The sequence below is a fragment of the Thunnus thynnus genome, chromosome 16 (assembly GCF_963924715.1).
Source record: "Thunnus thynnus chromosome 16, fThuThy2.1, whole genome shotgun sequence".
NCBI lineage: Eukaryota > Metazoa > Chordata > Actinopteri > Scombriformes > Scombridae > Thunnus > Thunnus thynnus.
In genome coordinates this window covers 4,774,572-4,794,734 of record NC_089532.1, presented here as the reverse complement: position 1 = coordinate 4,794,734, position 20,163 = coordinate 4,774,572, and the positions used below count along the sequence as shown (strand labels likewise).

General features: G+C 37.3%; 1 protein-coding gene across 1 annotated transcript in view; it reads right to left on the bottom strand.

Annotated features, from left to right (window-relative positions):
• rab11fip5a (RAB11 family interacting protein 5a (class I)) overlaps positions 1-887 on the bottom strand; it is a 36,298-nt gene extending 35,411 nt beyond the window's left edge. The window contains exon 1 of the mRNA XM_067613358.1: positions 519-887. The gene's annotated coding sequence lies outside the window, so the exon portion shown is untranslated. The remainder of the gene's footprint in view (positions 1-518) is intronic.
• Between the last annotated feature and the right edge of the window lie 19,276 nt (positions 888-20,163).

Here is a 20,163-nt window from a genome sequence, read left to right as displayed (position 1 = left end):
TTTACACACAGTAACTGTATTTGAATCCTTCCTACAGTAAATGTACATCATCTCACAGTCTCACAAGTAGTTCACCACCTTGCCCAAGGACACTTCTGCAGTTTTTGAGCAACTGAGTATGTTGTATATTCACTGATTCACAGGTGGAATACACCAACTGATTAATTTTCTGTTGATCAACTAATCGATTAATCGACTAATTGACTAAGTCTCTCATAATCAACGATGAAAGAACAGATACAGTAATATTATAATAAAGAGGCCAGAGATATATTTATATACAGATTAAATATTAAAATTTGAGCTGCAATGATTACTTGATTTATCAATTAGTTGTCAACTATTAAATTAATTGGCAACTATTTTGATGATTGATTAATCGTTTGGAGTCATTCTTACAAAAAAAAATGTTCAAAGAAGAAAAAGCTAGTGAGTTGACCTTGAGTTAAGGTTATTTTTTTATTTGTCAAAATACAATATGTACCTTGTTACAGTACTGTATATGGGATATTACCCACCTTATTACTGATGCAGTTCCTCCAAAGAAAAAAAAATAAAAAAATAAAAACAAGGATGATGCCTCTGAGTAGGAAAATAGTTATTAGAAGAGAAGCAATAATTAGCAGCTGGTTAGCAAGTCTTCATGCTAGCCTAGCATAAAGACTGGAAACAGGAGGAAACAGCTAACGTTACCTTGTCTCTGTCCAAAGGTTATTTTAAATCTTCTTGCACTTTTAAACCCACCTCCAGATCTTTATATTTTTGTTTGTTTAATCTGAACAAAACCAAAATGTAAAACGTCAATACGTCATTTTACAGGAGATTTACCACTATGTGGGAATATTTTTTGGTCGGGAGCTGTTGCCAGGCAACCAGCAGACGCTCCTGATGATAGTAACGGCTCCCAGCCAAGAAATAGTCCAACACAGAAAATGATGAATTGACGTTTTTATGTTTGTTTCTTTAAAATACAGATTAAATAAACAAGAAATAACATGTTAATTGTTGAGTTTTAGAGGTGCTGGTAGGTGGATTTAGTACCTTTGGACAGAACCAAGCTAGCTGTTTCCAGTCTTTATGCTAGGCTAAGCTAAGCAGCTGCTAGCTATAGCTTCATATTTAATGGACTTTTGAAAGAGCAGTATCATCTTCTCACAGCTCTCCACCAGAAAGTGAATAATATTTACATAAAAAACGTTTTGCTTCATCATGTTATCTCTGAACTGGGAAAGTATTATTCCAGTATTATGCACCTTATTACTAGAATGAACTGCAAAACAAACTGAAGTTAGAGACACATTCCTCTGAGGGACTTAAGTAGGGTTGCATCTAACAATTTTTGTCACTATTGATTAATCTGCCTTTTATTTTCATGATTAATCGATGAATCATTTTATCTATAAAATGTCAGGAAATAATGAAAAATACTTGTTATAATTCCTTAGAGCTCATTGCAATGTCTTCAAATGTCTTATTTTGTGCGAGCAACTGTCCGAACCCTCAAAAAATCCAAAGATTGTCAGTTTACCATCATATATGACACAGAAAAGCATCAAATCTTCACATTTGAGGAGCTAATACCAGGACATTTCTGGCATTTTTGCATTTAAAAAATGACTAAAATGATTATTCAATTATCAAAATAGTTGCCGGTTAATTCTGTCAGTCAACTATTCTTCTTACTGATATTTTAATAATATTTGTGACAGTTTTAAATACTGTAATGTATGTCATATGTTTTCAGGTCTCTCATGCAAAGAAAGAAAGATAGATAGATAGATAGATAGATAGATAGATAGATAGATAGATAGATGGATAGAGTACTTTATTAACCCCAAAGGGAAATTAAAGTCATACAGCAGTTTCTTGATATAAATCAAAATACAAAAACAATGAGGTAGGTAAAAGAAACAAATATAATTAAAGGCTAAATTATATACAACCACTAAATAGACCAACTCAAATAAAAAATAAATAGGAAAAAAACAAACGTCCTAAAGAAAGAAAGCTTAACTAAAACCACATCATACAGTTAAATTCATTCATGCCTGAGCAGCTCCACTTAAGTAGCTGTAGACAAGGTGGTATGCTCAGCAGCACATCAGCCAAAGAGCATCACTTGTTACCAGATTTCAAGTCGGTAAGAAGCCGGCTTTCCTTTACTTCTGCCCACGTATGAAATATTACTTTATGGGGTAATTTGTGTTGACAGGAAAAGGCTCTTCTATCTTTAAGGGGGTTTCTTGGTGGGTATTTTGACAGAAGCACTTGAGATTTTCCACTCAGGTAAAGACTGAGTAAACAGACTGGCTCTGAAGTGGCGATCAAGGAGAGCGTGGCAACGTGGGCCACTTAACAAATCTTATGTATCCATGAAAGTTGAAGTGCAGTGAGTGTTTTAAACTGATGTAGTCTGAAAAGATGAAAATGTGGGCGATACAGTAGCCATCTTTCTCTTCCTCTGGCCAGTTCCTCCTTTGTCTTTTTCCACTGTCAAAACTCCCTCCACAAAGACTGACTTCATACTTTAATCTGTCTGATGTTTGGCTTATTTCCACCTATTTATTTCCAAATGTTTAATATCTGCTGCACAAAGAGAAAGATTGCCAAATAAAAACCAGACAAGAGTTTTACACTCTTTTGGATTGTAATATTTAGGATGTTTTGACTCCCAAGCAGCCAGTTTATCATCCCCTTCAAAATTTCATTTGTCCATTGTGGTCACATTATTGTAGATACCAGGCATTTTTCCGTAATGTTTTATAGGATGCTAATTTTAGAGGAGGCTGTAATGAGGTTAGAAAATAAATTAGTTTTAGAGCAGCTAGGAATGCAGATTTTAAAGGTCATGAATTCTTTGAACTGAAAAAAAAAAATCACTTTTTCACTCAAGAAATCAAATGTGGGGAAATTGTTCTGGTAAATGGTACAATCTGAGTTTTATGGAGTTTGAGGAAGTTGGAAGATGCCGCAAAAATATTTTAGCTTTGCTAAGATGGAGTTTTGGCCGTGGAATAATGTGATTTTGCCAGAGCGATGAAGCAGGTTTGGTTGTTGAAGTCCAGAAATCTGTAATTGTGTCCTACATGCAGCGAGGGCAGCTGGCGTCATGGTTGTTACGTTCAGACTTGCATCAAACAGCATTAGCAAATAAATCTTAATGTGTGTTTTAACCTGCAAGGACTGCCAGGTGGGAGAGAGTTTATTGCCAAGAAAAATATATATTCTAAAGAGTTTGGGATTTTTTTTTTATTTTTATTTTTTTTTTGAGTGAATTTAGTGCTCCAAGTTTTGAATGTCCACTGTCTTCATGTACCAACTAAAAAACAATATCCAAAACATTTGACCTCCATGTGACCTCAGTTATATTGTGCTGTATCCATGCAAATCATAACATAGTGAATGTGCAGGAATGGCTCACATACTTGGCATAAATTATAAGTTTTACCCCCACAGCTGAGAGTTTTGATGGATATTTGGAAATCTGATAACACCCTGATTACTTCAAGGAATTTGTCTGTTCTTTTACTTGCTTGTTACTCTCATTAATCTTCAGCTCCCTGCTGAAGTCCCATTCTTGTGAACACAAGTTGTCGTGTTTGCATCCAGAAACTGTGAGCGTGGGTTGCACAGACAGCAGCTGAAGCCTACAGCGCCCTCTGTTGGGCAGCATGAGAAACAACAGTTACACATTTGACTCCAAGTTCCTGTTTGACAATGAAGGTATCATGTGATGAGAAGCCATCTCTCAAAAGCTGCAATTACTGATTCAAACGTGCAAAAAAATGTAAAATTCAGGAATTTATAGGTAGAGGAGCACGAGTAATGTTTAGTTTTGATGAAAAAGTGCCTTGTTCATAACGCTCTTTTGCTCATGTTTGAAGATTTCAAGGCTTTTCCTCAAGAGCACCAGCATTTGTTTGTTGCAGTGTTGGATTTGCAACTAATGACTATTTACATTGTGGATTATTCCATTTTCATAATCAATTAAAGTCCTCCTCCACTCAAATATGGGTTTTGCCTCTTACTCCTTCACCTGGATCTCTGAGCTTCACTGTGCAGAATGATGTATGTGCAGAGTTTGTTTTCATATTCATCTGCTGAGGGTGGAAAGTTTCTCTGTGCTCACCTTAAATCTGAGTTTAAGATGTGTACGTAGCATGATCTGTGACATCACAACTAGTTTGGGAGCCAATCATGGTCCAGTATGAAACTTACACAAGTGTGATGATGAAACTTAAAGGACCAGTGTGAAGGATTTAGTGGCATCTAGTGTTGAGGTTGCAGATTGCAACCAAATGAATACCTTTCCTTCTCCCCTTCTAAGCGTGTAGGAGAAACTACGGGGGCTGCAGAAATCGCAAAAAACATGAAAGGCCCTCTCTAGAGCCAGTGTTTGGTTTGTCCATTCTGGGCTACTGTAGAAACATGGCGGTGCAACATGGTGCGGTCCGTGGAAGAGGACCTGCTCCCTATGTAGATATAAGGGGCTCAATCTAAGGTAACAAAAACACCATGATTCTTATTTTCAGGTGATTATACACTAACTAAAACATACTCATGAATATTATATTCCATTTCTGCGAAGTCTTTTCCACTAGATGCCACTAAATTCTACACGCTGCACCTTTAAAACATCTAGTGCACATACACTGAGAATGCACTTTTCAGTGAAGTGGGATACATCTTGTGTCTGATTCTGAAGTGAACAATATTTACATATTCATCATTTCTGGATTTTTCAATGAGGGAGAAGGAGTAGCAGCATATTTAATTTATGGGAAAAACCATATCAGACAAATTATTATTCAAAGCAGTCTGGGGTTGATCTTTAATTTATGATCTTGTTTAATAATTGATTGATTATTTAGTTTATAAAGTGCCAGAAAATACTGAAGAAAATCCCCATTACGTGGCAATACCTTCAAATAGCTTGTTTTGTTTGACAAACAGTCCAAAGAACACCAAATATTCAATTTATAATGATATAAAACAGACCAAATCAGCAAACCCTTACTTTTGAGAAGCTGAAACCAGGTAATGATTAGCAAAACTGTTCTTGATTAGTTTTTCTGATGATTGACTGATCATCTCAGCACACATCTCCTCTTACATAAATTAAGGTGACTTTTTCCACAACTTCTTGATTTGATACAATGCCAAACTGCCCATTATTTCCTATTGCAAGACAGACTAATATGAGGTTTTAAGGCTGCCTAATTCTCTCTAATCACAAGAGAGACAAAACCTATTTGAGAGCCATAAAGGCATCTAACATGCTCGAAATGAGAGGCTGAAATGTTTAGCAATACTTTTTGACAGACTAATCTGTCTAATTAAGATATTATCCCCGCCAATCATGAAGACGACAGAGAGATTTCTATAGAAAGCCCCGTGAAGAGATCAACTCCGAGCTTACGGGGCCTCATCAAAGAGAGATTCTTCAACTATTCCTCATCTATTCTGGGAGCCGAGCTGTCAATCATCCCCTCATCAGGCTCACAGATTCATATCAGAGCCCGACACCGACAGCTGTTACATAACCACAGCTAATCCACGAGTAAGATGGAGCTGTGATTGAGCGCACACACACATATAAACCGGTAGACAATAAGGGACAGCAGCTGCCGCACACACACTTTCCGTGGAGCCAAGAGAAACAGATAGACGAGGCCTGAGATGGATCCAGTTCAAGCACCAGAGTGCAAATGGCCTACTTAGAGTTTAAACTGGGTAATTAGAAACCCCATCAGGGCTCACTTTCTCACCCCTGATGAACATAATGAAATGCTGCGCTCCTGTCCTCGTACGTGACACTCACACCAACCCAGATTCACGGGGCCCGAAACAGCTGTGACTGCCTGTAAATACACTTCATAGACAATATGTCAACATGTGTTTCACACTTAATTCAGAAAGAACACATGAATTGATTCAAAAGGAACAACATTTTCAGTTTTATACTTTTTGTATTTTGAATTTTATCACTTTATTATCAATATTGAATGTTGTTGATGTCCATATAAATGACTGTGTACCTTCAATGTCATGAAACCTTTGATGTGACATTTGAGTACAGTCGTCTTTCACCTGCAAAAAAGTGTCTTAAAATATGCAACAATATGTTTTATACTTAAAAAAAAAACTTTTATGTACTTTGCAACTTACAGTTTGACAGTTTGTCTCTATTATTGAAACACTACCACCAGCTGAATTTTAATATTTTAATTAACAACTTTGTCATTTCATTATAATTTATTTGTCTCTTGTAGCTGTTTTTTTTTTTTTGTTTTGTTTGTTTGTTTTTTTTTTGTTTAATTCTCAATTTGAATGTTTTAATCAATATTTATACCTCTGCAATCACTCTTGTAGCTTGTTGTTTTTGTTTTATTTTCAACTCTTGGTGCCAATGTTATGTTTTTTTTTTTATGTAAGTGTAACACATTATTGTGAAAATGATTGTATGCTAGTTTCCCCTGTATAAATAATGGTCTCAATCAATCAAATTATGCTGATTCAACGCATATTTTAAGTGGCCAAAATATATAATTTAGTATACTCACAGCAGCAGCAGATATATAGTCTTTATTCCATTGGGAGACACATGAACGACATACTGCATCCACAAACATGTTCAGTACATACTTTGAAAGAAAAATGCATTTGCAAAAAGAAAAAGAAAGTCTGAGAGATACAGTATACTGCATGATGCTCTTAACAGATACTAAAATGGAAAATAAATAGCACAAGTTCATCCAAAGTGTTGATACTAATGTTGTTGTTGTTTTCATGTTTCTTAAGTGAAAGCCCATTGGATTGTCAGAAATGAATTGTGACAAAGTTAAACTTCTGCTGTGTTATAAAAGAGCCATGTCCTGGTATGTAATGTAAATGTATGTGCCAAAAGTTTGGGTTTCTACCTTCAGTTTTATGTTTATCTTTTCTATTCTACACCTTCCTGTCTCAGTACACCACCGGTGAGCAGCAGCTGTCAGCGGGTAGTGAATACTGGTGACACTGGTGTTACTGGGCTTTATGTGTGAATCTAAATATTTAGGCTGTGTGGATGAGATCAGGTGTCTGCTGGGTCCGAGCCCCCGTAATGAGATTTTATCTGGACAGAACAGAGACAGAGGCAGAGGGAGAACCGGAGGAGTTTACAAAATGAGACCAAACTGCTCCAAAAGCTTCTGAATAGAAATGTTCAACATTTCAGGTTGAGACAATCACTTTTTATATTGTTTTGTCTTTTATATGAGAACTTTGTCTTCTGTAAACCAAACTCTACAGTTGAAATCAGCCACACAAAAGGCAGTACAAAACACAGCTCATTAAGGACATTTTACTAAATAGTGTAGCCCTTAAATCATCATATAATGAGCAATAAAACATTAAACTGACTAAATCACAAAGCAAACACAGTATTTTCTCTTCAGGGAGAGCAGTAAACCTGCATGTTTCTATAGCTGATGTACCTGAATGTAACTGTGCACGCAGAGATATTTGACTGTTTCACATAAGGCTTTTAGGTTTAGGTTTGTACCAAACAGGAACAGTTTGCGCTGGGCATCATGAATACCTGATGAATACACTGTAATCTGTTTTGTAAAATAAAAAGAGAATTGATCATATAAAAGAAGGATTTCACCTCACTAACCCAGGGGTGTCCATGCAAAATGTTCCAATTAATAATCTGTCTAGTTCAGGCATCTTCAGAAGTCTGTTTCAAACCATCTCACATTTACGTCTCACTCACTTACTGACGACTTATTCGAGCCATTTGATGAACTGTTTGATCAACCAGAGACACGTGAATGATTTTGGTGTCAAAATCAGGAACCTTATTGTTGACCAATCTCCAAAAAACTTTGTGTTTAAACTTTACACAGAGAGGAATCACTGCTGCCTGGAAAACTTACACAGTTTACACAGCATCCTTTATTACTCTTCAGACAGACATGAGCACAAATGTTTTTATATATTTCATGTAAAAATATCAGGAGACGAATCCTGAACTAACATTCAACTTCATTCTTCTGTTCACTGTTGTCTTGTTTAAAGTATCAAAAGTCTTGCCTCTTCCCTCACTAAATTCACTTTATTTAGTAAAATTTCCTCCTACAAGAGTGATTTTTATGATTATATATACTTAAACTATATGACATTTTTATCCAACACCAGCCTGATGTCGGGATTAAGTGCTCGAGGAGTTTAATTGAATGTCAAACAGATCTGTCCAATTCAGATCGCCTCTGTGTGTCATTGTCTGCAGGCAGATGAGTGTCATCCTGTCTAAACAGCACAGGAGATTAATTCAGCGCCAAAAGCCATGAAACCCACAGAGCAGCCAACTCCCAGCCTGCACAGCAATGTGATGCTGCATTCAGGTGCCGAGTGGAAAAGAGAGTAAAATTAAACTGTAGCAGCAGTATCAGGAGAATAAATGTTCATGTTTATTTGTATATTTGTATGCTGATGACAATTTAATCTTTACAAGAGTATGACCCCTGTAAGGAAGCCTATAATAAGACATTGTATTATATTAGTAAGCTGTTCCTATAATGAAAAAGAATTTGATTGAAGAGATTAAGATTTTCCAAAAACCAACAGCATTGGATCAGTGAGTAAAATATAATAGTTAGTGATAAAATGAGTGGTTCCCAACCTTTGTGACTTGTGACCTCTTACAAAAAAGTATTGTTGGCACATTTCAGATGTCTATGAGTTGTTTGGCTGTTCCATCAAAGATAGATGTTTTCATTTAAATAACCGCCAACGCTCGATAAGTTGAAATGATCCAATATTTCATATAGAAGCAAAGATTAGAGAAAAGTCCACAAAAATGAATGCAGAACTTTGTTTTACTTCTTTCCTCTTCCACCAACAATCACAAGACTCTTCATATTTATCTTGTGAATCATTGGAGGGGGGTTAAGTCAAGTCAGTTTCATTTGTATAGCCTGAGGGGGCTTTACAGTCCGCACAGCAATACAACATCCTTTGTCCTTAGACCCTCGATTCAAAGGGGTGAAAAATGGAAGAAACGTCATTTACTCAAAGTACTGATATAATCAGCAATACCTATTTCTTATATCATTCATGTAGGATACACCCAAGATGCTGATATTTCCGGCAGATCCTGAATGCAGCGCCTCTCCCGCGGACTGTGAACGTTTCGGCCGCCAACACTTGTGGTGAACAGCTGGCAGCGAGCGGCGTGTTTTTCTTTGTGGACTCAATAATACGGTGTTGGTTTACCAGCTCTGGGGATGTGGGCTCTCCCTTTGTAACGCTTAACCGGCGACTTAGTGGTCTTTGTCCGATTTATATTTTAATTATCTGCTAAACTGCGGCTGAGGGCCATGTGGGAAAGAGCCGAGGACTGACCTCCCCACCTGTCAATCACTCTGTAAGGAGGAGGACTTCAGAGTACAGACACGATTTATTCATGTTATATATCTGGTTAATTGACACACATTTGATAGACAAAGGTATATTAGGCTGGTGGTCTCACTTTTTCACGTCAAGGACATAAATTAAACCACAGACCCCCATCTGATAAGATTTTGTCCCAGGGTCCCCCATCTGATAAGACTTTTGCTTTTAGATGTTTTATTACAGAAAGTGTATGAAACCCATATAGTCCTCCATTCTGTCACTGTGTTACTTATGGATGGAGTTATAGTGAAAATAAATAAAACCCCCTCAAGGACCCATGGGGGACCCGGACCCTACTTTAAGAACCACTGTATTAGGCTGTTAATTCAGGTCTTGTTTGGTCCTTTAAAGGTGCAGCTGCAGATAAGATCCTCTTATTTATTTTCTACTAAAATACAGAGTTTAAACAGGTTTACATGTGTAACACAGACACCTGAGGATCAGTATCAAGCTGCTGATCTAATATGATGTGGTGAAACTATCAGTACAATCTAAATATCTTTGTATCTGATGCCATCTGTTGGTCATAACATCCAACTCCTCACAGACCTCACCTCTCAAAATGCCATTTTAAGGAATTAAAGAAATACATTTGAAGAAATTTAAAAATGTATATTATTACTTATTTTCTTTTCTAAATGTTTGACAAAGTGGCTAATCTTGTTCCAAATATCATTATGTGTTTACATTTCCTCTCAAAAAACGTAGCAAATATATCAATAATAATATTTTTTCCATGATAATGTATTTTAGATTAAAGCGGCTTATTCCAATTTAAGATTTCCAAACATTAAAAAAACAGAATACTGGCAGCTGCTTAAACAGAAAAGATGTGCTGGAAGTGCAGAGTGGAAGTGTGAAGATTATGAGAATGAACATAAATGAACCAAGTCCAGTTATGTAAAGTTATGTAAATTCTGGTTGGTTGCAGAAAACACTTTCACCGCTGATTTATATTTAGGGACGAATGACAAATACCAAACATGGTGAACAATTACAGCCTTCAGAGTTATTTTGAAGCATTTTTTTTTAATAAAAAGCTATAAGCTCCAGATTTAACAGATTGGGTAAATAAAATGGTGGAGATAACATCTTATGAGTCTAAGCTCAGCAGATAAAAAGGTGGAGGATTAAACTCCTGGGATTTGGATATTTTTTGGACATATATAAAAATCAATGCTGTGCCTGTTTAGATAACGAGCCTATAGCTAAAAACCTCCTGACATGATTTCTTCTTATTTTATAGTCTTTCACGTCTATGCTGTATATGTGCTACTTATTCTTATTTAACTTATTTTTTTATTTCTATGTCTTATAATAACATCAACTCCTGCAACCCTGATTGTCATGTACCAACCCTTGCTATAAAAATCTATAAAAACTTCTTAAAAAGATTTAAAAAATTGAAAAAAATGTAGCATGTTTTTATTCCCTCTCCCTCTCCTTTGCTGTTAATTAAAACATTAAACCATTTCTGCCTCCAAAGAGCAGCGACAGTCCTCTCGGTAGCAGCTAATAGAGATCAAAACGGGGGGGAAAACAAGGGAGAGAAGAAATGGAAATCTCACGTCAGCTCAGAGGAAGCCCTCTCCTGCTGTCTGCTTGTCTGCGGTGAATATTAAGTGACGGCCAGATGATTCGTCCTTGTGTTTGTCCTCCTCTGATACTTCCTCTCTGGGCGTCACATCCCCCATGAAGAGGCTAATCTGCTCCCAGCGGGGCTCCTCCCAATGAAGAGCTGAGAAAAAAACACTCAGACATACGAGCTATTGTCCCCCGTGTCAATACAGGCCAGCCACCTTTTACGTCACAGTTCCCGAAATATGCATGAGATCAAGCCATGTAGGACTTTGACGGAGATATAGAGATGTTTTTGGACTAATATTTAAGATTGTAGATAAATTATGCTGTAATTTTGTGCTAGTTTGTAGTTCTTATACGGTTATTTGTGTTGTACAGATAAAATACAGACCGTTTGCACTGAAGCAGGCAGGAAAAATAACCTAATTTCAACCTAAAAATGTATTCTTACCTTCAGTAGATTGTCACAGCAGATTTATAGTCACTTTTTGTTGGAAGGAAGCTAAACAAAGTATCATGAGAATATAGCGTATGTGTCTAGATTTGACCGTTTAACGCCAAAAAGTCCTTTCTGAATACAGAAAGATTTATATTCTGTGCAGCTTGGAGAAGCAAAATTGTCTGAAAGCACATTTACATTAACTTTTTCTTCAAAATGTCATGAAAATCCCTCCAATAGTTGTTGAGATATTTCAGTCTGGAACCAACTGACAGACTGACCAACCAACATCGCCATCCCTACAGCCACGCTGCTAACATGGCTAAAAATAACTGCTGGATTCTGATTTCTGCACATACGCAGGCCCTTTATATTCCAGACATCCATACTGTCCCACGAGTTCAGTACATGTAGTTTAAATAACTGTTTGCTGTTTAAAATAAATGCATTTTTGTGACCTACAGTACATGAGCCACCAATCAAACTCTTGTTTGTCAGCAAAACAGTCTCTAACATTCATTTTTCTATCACGTCTGTGGTCACCAACAAGCCAAGATGTCATTTAAAAAAAAAAAAACAGCTTTATGAACAGAACGAGAAGGAACTGAGCAAAAAAAAAGAAGGAGAAGAGAGACAGAGCAGCCTCCCTGCGGTCTTTAAGGGATTGAACTAATACAGTGGAACAAAAGAGAGACGTAGCTCTAAGTGGAGCGAGCAGGGCGAGTTTAACGGAGCCTGTCGATGAGTCTGTCTGACTGTTTGATGTCCCCAGGGAACGCAGAAATCATGTAAGCCCCCTGTAATTTACTGTTTGGGGTTGCCCGGGTAGGGTTAATTCCCGTGAGGACCTTCTCCAAGTGTTTTTTATAAAGTCAGGATTTGTAAAGCTGCTCTTGTTGACCCCCTGCAGGTCACGAGGGCAGAAAAGCATCATGACCCTCCTCAGGACTGAGTATGAGTGTGTATGTATGAGATAAAAGCCTTGGAAACACTTCTCAAACACGGCATTACAGTTCTTTTAGATGTTTGCTTCATTTTAAGGAATACTTGCGTGACATTTTAATACATGTAAATGTGTCTTGTAAAGCTCTCTGGTCAACACAAGACAAAATAAATTTAAGACATATGAAAGCTTTGTTGCTGTAAAGTCTTTGTCCAGTTGATTGATTTGTTGTCTATATAAAGTAATAGATCTTATATGTCCATGAACAGTGGCTTGTTAGGGAAATCTTTAAGAAGAGCTGTGTGTTCAGTGTGAGTGGTGACAGTCACCGTGGCTGAGTTGGCGAAGAAAGACCGCCACCTACAGAAACTTTAAGTTAATGGAGAGAGAAGACAAGAGGGAAGATGTCACAGTACAGTCAACATGCAGCAAGTAGGCCAAAGGAGAGAAAATAATTAAAGCTTTTACCACATACACTACTTTAATTGGCATTTTTGTAATCTAGCAACTTGTACAAAAGGAGATTTCTGCACACTGCTTTTGCATTTAACACATTTATTGAATTTCTTGTGTGCAGGAATCTCCTTTTTTCAAATAGTTTCAAATAGTTAGTTTTTCTAACCTGTTTCAATGCAAGCATCTGGCATTGAAACAAAGAAGTAGTTGAACTAGTTGAACAAAAATATTGAAACACTTGTGATTTCTGGGTACTTTACATTAACAACATTTTAAAAGACTGGAATAATACCAGTTTTGGTTTTGTCTCTGATCAATATTCTGTTAATTTATTGTAATACTGAAAAAGGTCCATTTTTTCTCACAGTTTATATATAGAGAGGAAATATGGGAGGAGATTATGACATGCAGTAAAGGTTCCCAGCTGGACATCGTATGTGTCTTAACCACCAGGCCACTGCACACCGCAATCCTTAATATTTTAACAAGAATAATTTGAATATTTTGTGAACTCTTTGAAGTTGCAGTAAGTTTCTCAGGCAGTTAATGAGAATTTCTTGTCCAGGTTTCACAGGAACAATCCACTGACCCTGAATCAGCTGAGCAGAAACTAATATAAGGTATGATTACTGTAGCCTCTTCTCATACGTAAAGTGAGAAATTACAGCATTAAACAAAGTATGAATTTGCTTTGATTCCTCAGAAACAAACAGAGAGAAACATCCACAACTGATGAGTTTTAAGAGACCAAAGCATCGGTGCTGCCATGATCAGGACTTTTGGCTTGGTTTGGACCCTAAAACAGTAAATGATACACATAAATGACAGTATGTGTATCTATGTCTATTCGACGTCATATACATATGGAGATTATATACCTATATTGTGTGCACCTTGTATTTTTCTATATGTAGCTGTATGCAACACTTGAGCCAAAGACAAATTTCCCCTCAGGGACAATAAAATCCTATCTTCTATTATCTTAAATTAGTCCCTGTGCCCATGTGTTGTCTATTTGTGCCTACGAGCTGTGTGCTTCTTGTATTTGTGATTTTAGCTACCTGCTCTGGTCTGTACAGCACTTTTTGTCAACGTGGGTTGTTTTTAAATGTGTTTTATACATAAATTTGACTTTGACTTTTGAGTTTTGACATCATATCCTGGTTGAGGAATCAAGACACAAGTGGACACAGATGATCAGAAACCTGGATGCTACTAGAATCATGTATACAGGGATATGAATATATCCCGAATATAGTCTGTCTGAGTCCGACCTGCGACCGTCGTCCTCCATTCGCTCGACTTTGAGGGCGTCCAGACGTGCCCGCAGAGTCACAGCGCTTCTTAACTGTCACGGTCAACATAGAAAAGGAAGGTCAGGATTACGAGGGCGCTGTTTGCTCACCGAGGCCCTCCATGACCTTCAACCTGCCCTCTCGGCTGACCCACCTTCCAAACTGACACGCCGACCGCTGCTATCGATGGAGTCGTGAAGCACAACAGCAGAACAAGGTCAAATCCTCCTTTTATATCCATTGTCAGATGATCTTCTCTCTTATCTTTTCATGGCTGTTGAAGAGAGAAGTTTATATGTAACATTAGCATCAGCAAACAGCAGCATTTGGTCAGATTCATCCTCATCTGTTGCGCTTTTTCACAACAAAGCCGAGCAGTTTTACATCTGTTGTCACAGTAGATGTAAAATGAATGACCCAGAGGCAGCAGCTCGTCTGCATTTGCTGTTATTATTGGGTAAAAATCTTGAAATCTCACCAAGCATTTCAGCAACTAAGAACTAAGAAAAGTAATTCTGAAGTCTTGCTGCTCATATAAGCACCGTTTCATGAACTTTTCCATGTAAAAGTAAATATCTGCAAGCATATGTCTGCATATCTGAATATGAATACCACTTTAAGTAGCTTGCAGCAGTATATGTTGTTTTCCCCCGACTATCTGGGATTAATTACAACTGCAGCAAATGATCTTTTAATAGTTTAATCATTCATTTAAAGCTTGCTCACTCTCATGATCTGTTTTATGTGTCTAGTTCATGAATGTGCACCGACTGCGTGATTTTCATTTGATTGTTGTGATTGTCTCCTTTTCTATTTGTGCAATTATGACATCATTATAACATGTATAAATGCATAGAGTGGTTTTATGGGGACATACAGTATATTTCTAAAAGTGTGATTTGTTGACAAAGTGAAAGCAACCTGTGAGCTTACAAGGACATAATTGCCCGTGCAGGATCCAGTCAGGGGCTTTAATGCGGCTGAAATGACAACGGGGTCCAGAAATGATGCAGGATGATTGAGCAGACATAAACAGCACTAATCTGCTGATGAGATGGACTCTAATCTGAATTTCAGCAGTGGCCAGTGTCAAAGCCAAAGGCGTTTGTCCATGTGCATTCATTGAAAGGATCTCCGAGGTTATTTGTCAACACGACTCGTATAGCTTTGGTAATCTTCCCTCCTCGCCTATAGACTGATTGATAATTGATCCCTGTTCAAACAGGCTCTCTTTGGGCCACAGTTGCCTTTGAATGCCAAACGAGTCATTCTGCCTCGTCCTCTCACAGCAGCCTAATCCGATAAACGAATGGGAATGAGTGTCGTCCTCTGCTGATGTCAACCTTTCACTCTGCCATTTATCTCATATTGTTTACTGATGAGGCCCTATCATCATGAGCAGGGTCACTCACTGAGGCCGGCTGCTTTTGTCAAAAGATGAAAAATCTGAAGCCTGACACAACAACCCAAACAGTGACAGTTGCAGCTGATGACATAGATAATAATTTGGTTTCATTATTATTCATTATTATTTCACAATGACAATTCAAACTAGTGATCCATGAACAGCACAGACTGGTGAGATACAAGCTGAGGCTGGATTAATGAAGGTTTTAACCCATTTACTAATTATCCTGCAAATGGTTTTTAGCCATGCTAGTGGATGAATCCTACTAACTTTGGTGATCCCATGGTTTTTCCTTTCCCGTCAACATGAGGGTCACATTTTATGTTTTTTTGGTGAGGTATCTCAACAATTGTTGGACGGATTGAAATGAAATTTTGTGCAGACATTCTTGATCTCCAGAGGATGAATCCTACTGACTTTTTTTGATCCTGTGACTTTTCATCTTGTGGGTCAAATGTTTAATTTGTCCAATACTTTGTTTTATTGGATATACCTGCAAACGTAACGTCATTTCCCATCAGCCTTAGCCCGGGTTGTAACCTCAGCACTTTGTGCGTTGCCTTGTGATTCGGTCTCATAATGATGCCGATTGCAAACCTCAGGAGAAAAGACAAACATTGAAATTTTGTTTTTCCAGACAGACAAAAGATTGTTGGATCACGAATGGTTTTTTCCCAGTTTTCCAGGAAAGCTTTTGTTTTCCTTTTGTTGTGTGAAACTCAACTCAGAGAGACTTGGAAGTAGTTCAAGTTGATTCATAGTTTCACTTCTTTCATAGTGAACAATGACTTTCTTTTTTGTTATATTATTATAAGGCAGTAATGCAGATGTTAGTGCAGATTGGTTTTACAGACGCAGGCTGATTACACAACGACAATATGTGTGACTGACAAAAATAAAAGTGGACATGATGTTTCATTGTGACAGATTTTGTGACTCAATAAAGTTTAAAGTCTATTCAAGTAAAATTTAATACTGTGTAGAAATTGTTTGATAAAAAGGGTTCACTACAAGGTCCATTTAGCAGCAGTTTTGCTTACTTTTCAATCATCACATGGTCTTCATTAGCGGATGGAGTTTTCCCAATTCATGGAAGTCTAAATGTTCAAATTGTCATTTTTTTCCTGAGCACTTTAAAGACTTCTTGTTCATTTCGCTGAGTTTCAAAGTTCACTCTTGACCTTGACAACAAACAGTAGTAAACAACACATCACCACAAGGTCAGTTTTGTAGCTTTTGTGGAGCTTTTGTTTATTAAAGATTAAAGATAGAAAATCTACCTAAACAGCTGCAGGAGAAAGTAACCTAAGCAAACAACAAAAACATGTTATTATAACTCATATTACATGTATATTTACGCAGTGCAGAGGACTTATGTTAATGCTTTGTGGTCCAACAGGCTTTCACCCTGCTGCCTGCGTTAAACTTCTCCTGTACCTTGGCGGTGAAGAGGATAGGTCAGTCAGTGATCAGCTCAGGCCCAGAGCGACACAATTTTATTTGTAAGGCACGACACAGGGAATGACATTTAACTGGTTATTATTTCCCAGAGCAGATTAATGATAAATTGTCCATTATTTTTCCTTAAAAGTGAAAGATAAGACCACAGTCATTTGCCCTAAAGCCAGAGTGCCACCACTATGCAAAATGACAGCCAATTATCGGGGCCTAGTTTGGGATAATGACTTTACAATGAATCTTTTGATTGAAATGTAACTGGGTTGGCCCTGGGCAAAGTGCAAAAAAAAAACTGAATAGAAAAGTTACAGAAACAATGAGCACTATATAACTGTGTTCATCTCTTTCTCTAGGTCTCCCGGCCTCTCTCTCTCTCCACTCCTCTTTAGAAATAGCTATAAGAGAAAGCCAGAGATATGCATATATTGATGAAAAAATTATTAAGTCGCAGAGCGCTTGCAGCAAACATAAATTAGCATATTCAGGGTAAATATGCAGACTATTTACGATAATAAGACCGGATTATTCAATTCAATGAATGTTAAATAGATGAGGAAATGGTATGTGTCTTATCTAGTCAAAGCTTCTATTTATTTTAATCGCTTCCCAATTGAACTCTTCATTTTATTCTCTCTGAGTTATTGTTCCCATTCCAGCCAGCGATGGCACCTATGGGTCCTGGGAGATTTCCGCCGGTCACGTGGTTTAAGTGGCATTCACCTTATTCGCGGCGGAAATGGAGAAAGTCGACGTCACCCTGAGGCCAGCATCATGATAAGCCCCTTTTCATTATGCACAGGGGCCGATGGAGAACAAGATTAGCGGGGCCTTGTGTGCATAAAGGCGAGAACATACAAGTCATCTAGATTAAATAAAAACAGCTTTTTTTTTCTCTCTCCTCAGCACAGGTCCAAAAACCAAAAACATTTTGTTGCTTATTGTGTGCATTAAAACTTCTAACTTTAATCAGTTTGTGTGTTGGTGTGTACAACCTTGATGTGTGTGAGGTGTGTTAATGTTTTTTCTAACATACATGCAAACACACAGCTTCCCAGTAACGGCTGTAGGCTTTTTCTTTCACCAATTTCATAAAACATCATGAAAGATACATTTGAATTAATTTTAATCAGCCTGATAAAAGGCTAAAGATCAATATGTAGAAAAGAAGGATTACAAGTCCTCCCAGGTCCATTTGTACCAAAATTACACCGTCAATTACATCAATTACAATGATTATTTCATTATGTTTTATTGTAATTTCACACTCCCTGCACAAATAAACAATCTATGACACACACATATTCCAGAGAAGTAAAGAATAAGACTGGCAGGATTCAATATTTTTGTTATTTTCAACAAATGTGTTATTTAATCTCTTAATACTGTCTGTCTAAGTCTCTCAGTCCTGAGCCCATCAGCTCCCACTGAAGATATAAATCTTTAAAAATAGATGTTTTAAGGGGCTGTTTATAGGACCCATACAAGCTCTTTATGTGTCTAACTTGGACTCATATAGTTCAAGATCCTGCACCAGGTTCCCTTCTCCAAGTCTGGAATATATCTAGAGGTAGAGGACAGGTACGGATGGATGCCATGCTTCCTTTTATTTAAGTCACATGTTTTATTATTAATGCTGAATGTTATACAGTTTTTGACATGACTATTTTGAGAAATCCAAAATATTTCAGAATCAAAAAATAAGGACTTTTCTTTTGACTGTGATATTTGGAACCCAATCACTCCTAAACTCTTAGATATTTTAGCCTTTGGGTGACGGCAGCTCTGAGAATTTATTCGGGAAATGGCAACTTTTTATAACATACATTAGAGGATATGACTGGAGATTTTCTATATTTTTTCTTACTATAAACAAATCTCATGTTTGGAGCAAAACCAACAATGAATTGATCTGCTAAAAAGTATTATGTGTGTATCCAAAACCTGATACATCTTATTCCTCTGTGACCTCCGTTATTGGCCAAAACCTATTAAAAACACATCAGTGAGACACAGCGCTGCACTGGGTGACATGTTCCTTCACCACAAACAGGTTGGTCACGTTAGTTTGTTTAGAAACAGTTCCAAAGACTAATAACAGTGATAAGATTTTCAGCCTGAGGAGAGACGTTCTTTGTGCAGCAGACGTCACTGAGCGTTCACAGAATGTGCTACATATCACAACCTCTTGACTTTGTACTACATTTCTCAAAGAGCTTCAATACAAAGTCATGGAGCGGTTTTGAAATCAACTACCATAATCATAGTCTTCGTGGTGAAGGATCATGTCAGCAGGTGCAGCGGTGTGGCTCAATTATATGTTTTTAATAGTTTTTGGACAACAACAGAGGTTTACGGCACAGTAGAATAAGATGTTTCACGCTTTGGATACACACACAATACTACAAACATGAGATTTGTTGACAATAAGAAAAATATAGAAAATCACCAGACTGATCCTTTAAACTCACTAAAGGTCTTAAAACCAGTCTTATCTTTCTTTCTTTCTTTCTCTTTCTGTCTTTGTTTTGTTTGTTTGTTTTGTCTTGTGTTGTCATTACTCTATTGACAGGGAGAGTTTGTATGCTGTGCATATCAACAATGTCCCAGCTACTGTTAGGGTGGGTGGAGGGGATGTGGGGGTCTGTGGGGGTTTGAAAAATAAATACAAAAGGAGGTGTATTGGAATTATACTTCCATTTTTTAATCAGTAATATGTTGAACTGTTTCTTAACCATAATATAATATCAGTGAAGAGGGAAATCCTGCACTCCTCAGTGAAGAACTTATAATAAAAAAATGACTCTCTGCTGGGAACTGTAGTTTTTAGCAAACATTACCCAAACTGGAGAAAATGTGTATTTTGTTGGGGACAATTTTTACCTGTGGATTTGATTTGCTGAGTATTTCCAGCAGCAGGACACTGTGTCATCATGGTAATGGAGGAACATGTCAGTGTAATAGTTTGGCTCATTTATGTGTTTTTAATAGTTTTTGGATGACAGTGGGGCTCTATAGCACAGAAGAATAAGCAGGTTTCAATACACAGACAATATTTGCAGTATACAGAATATTACCAGACTTATACTTTAAGTCCACTTACTATGAAATCTTTAAAGTTAACACAGCTGCTGATAATGTCCAAGAC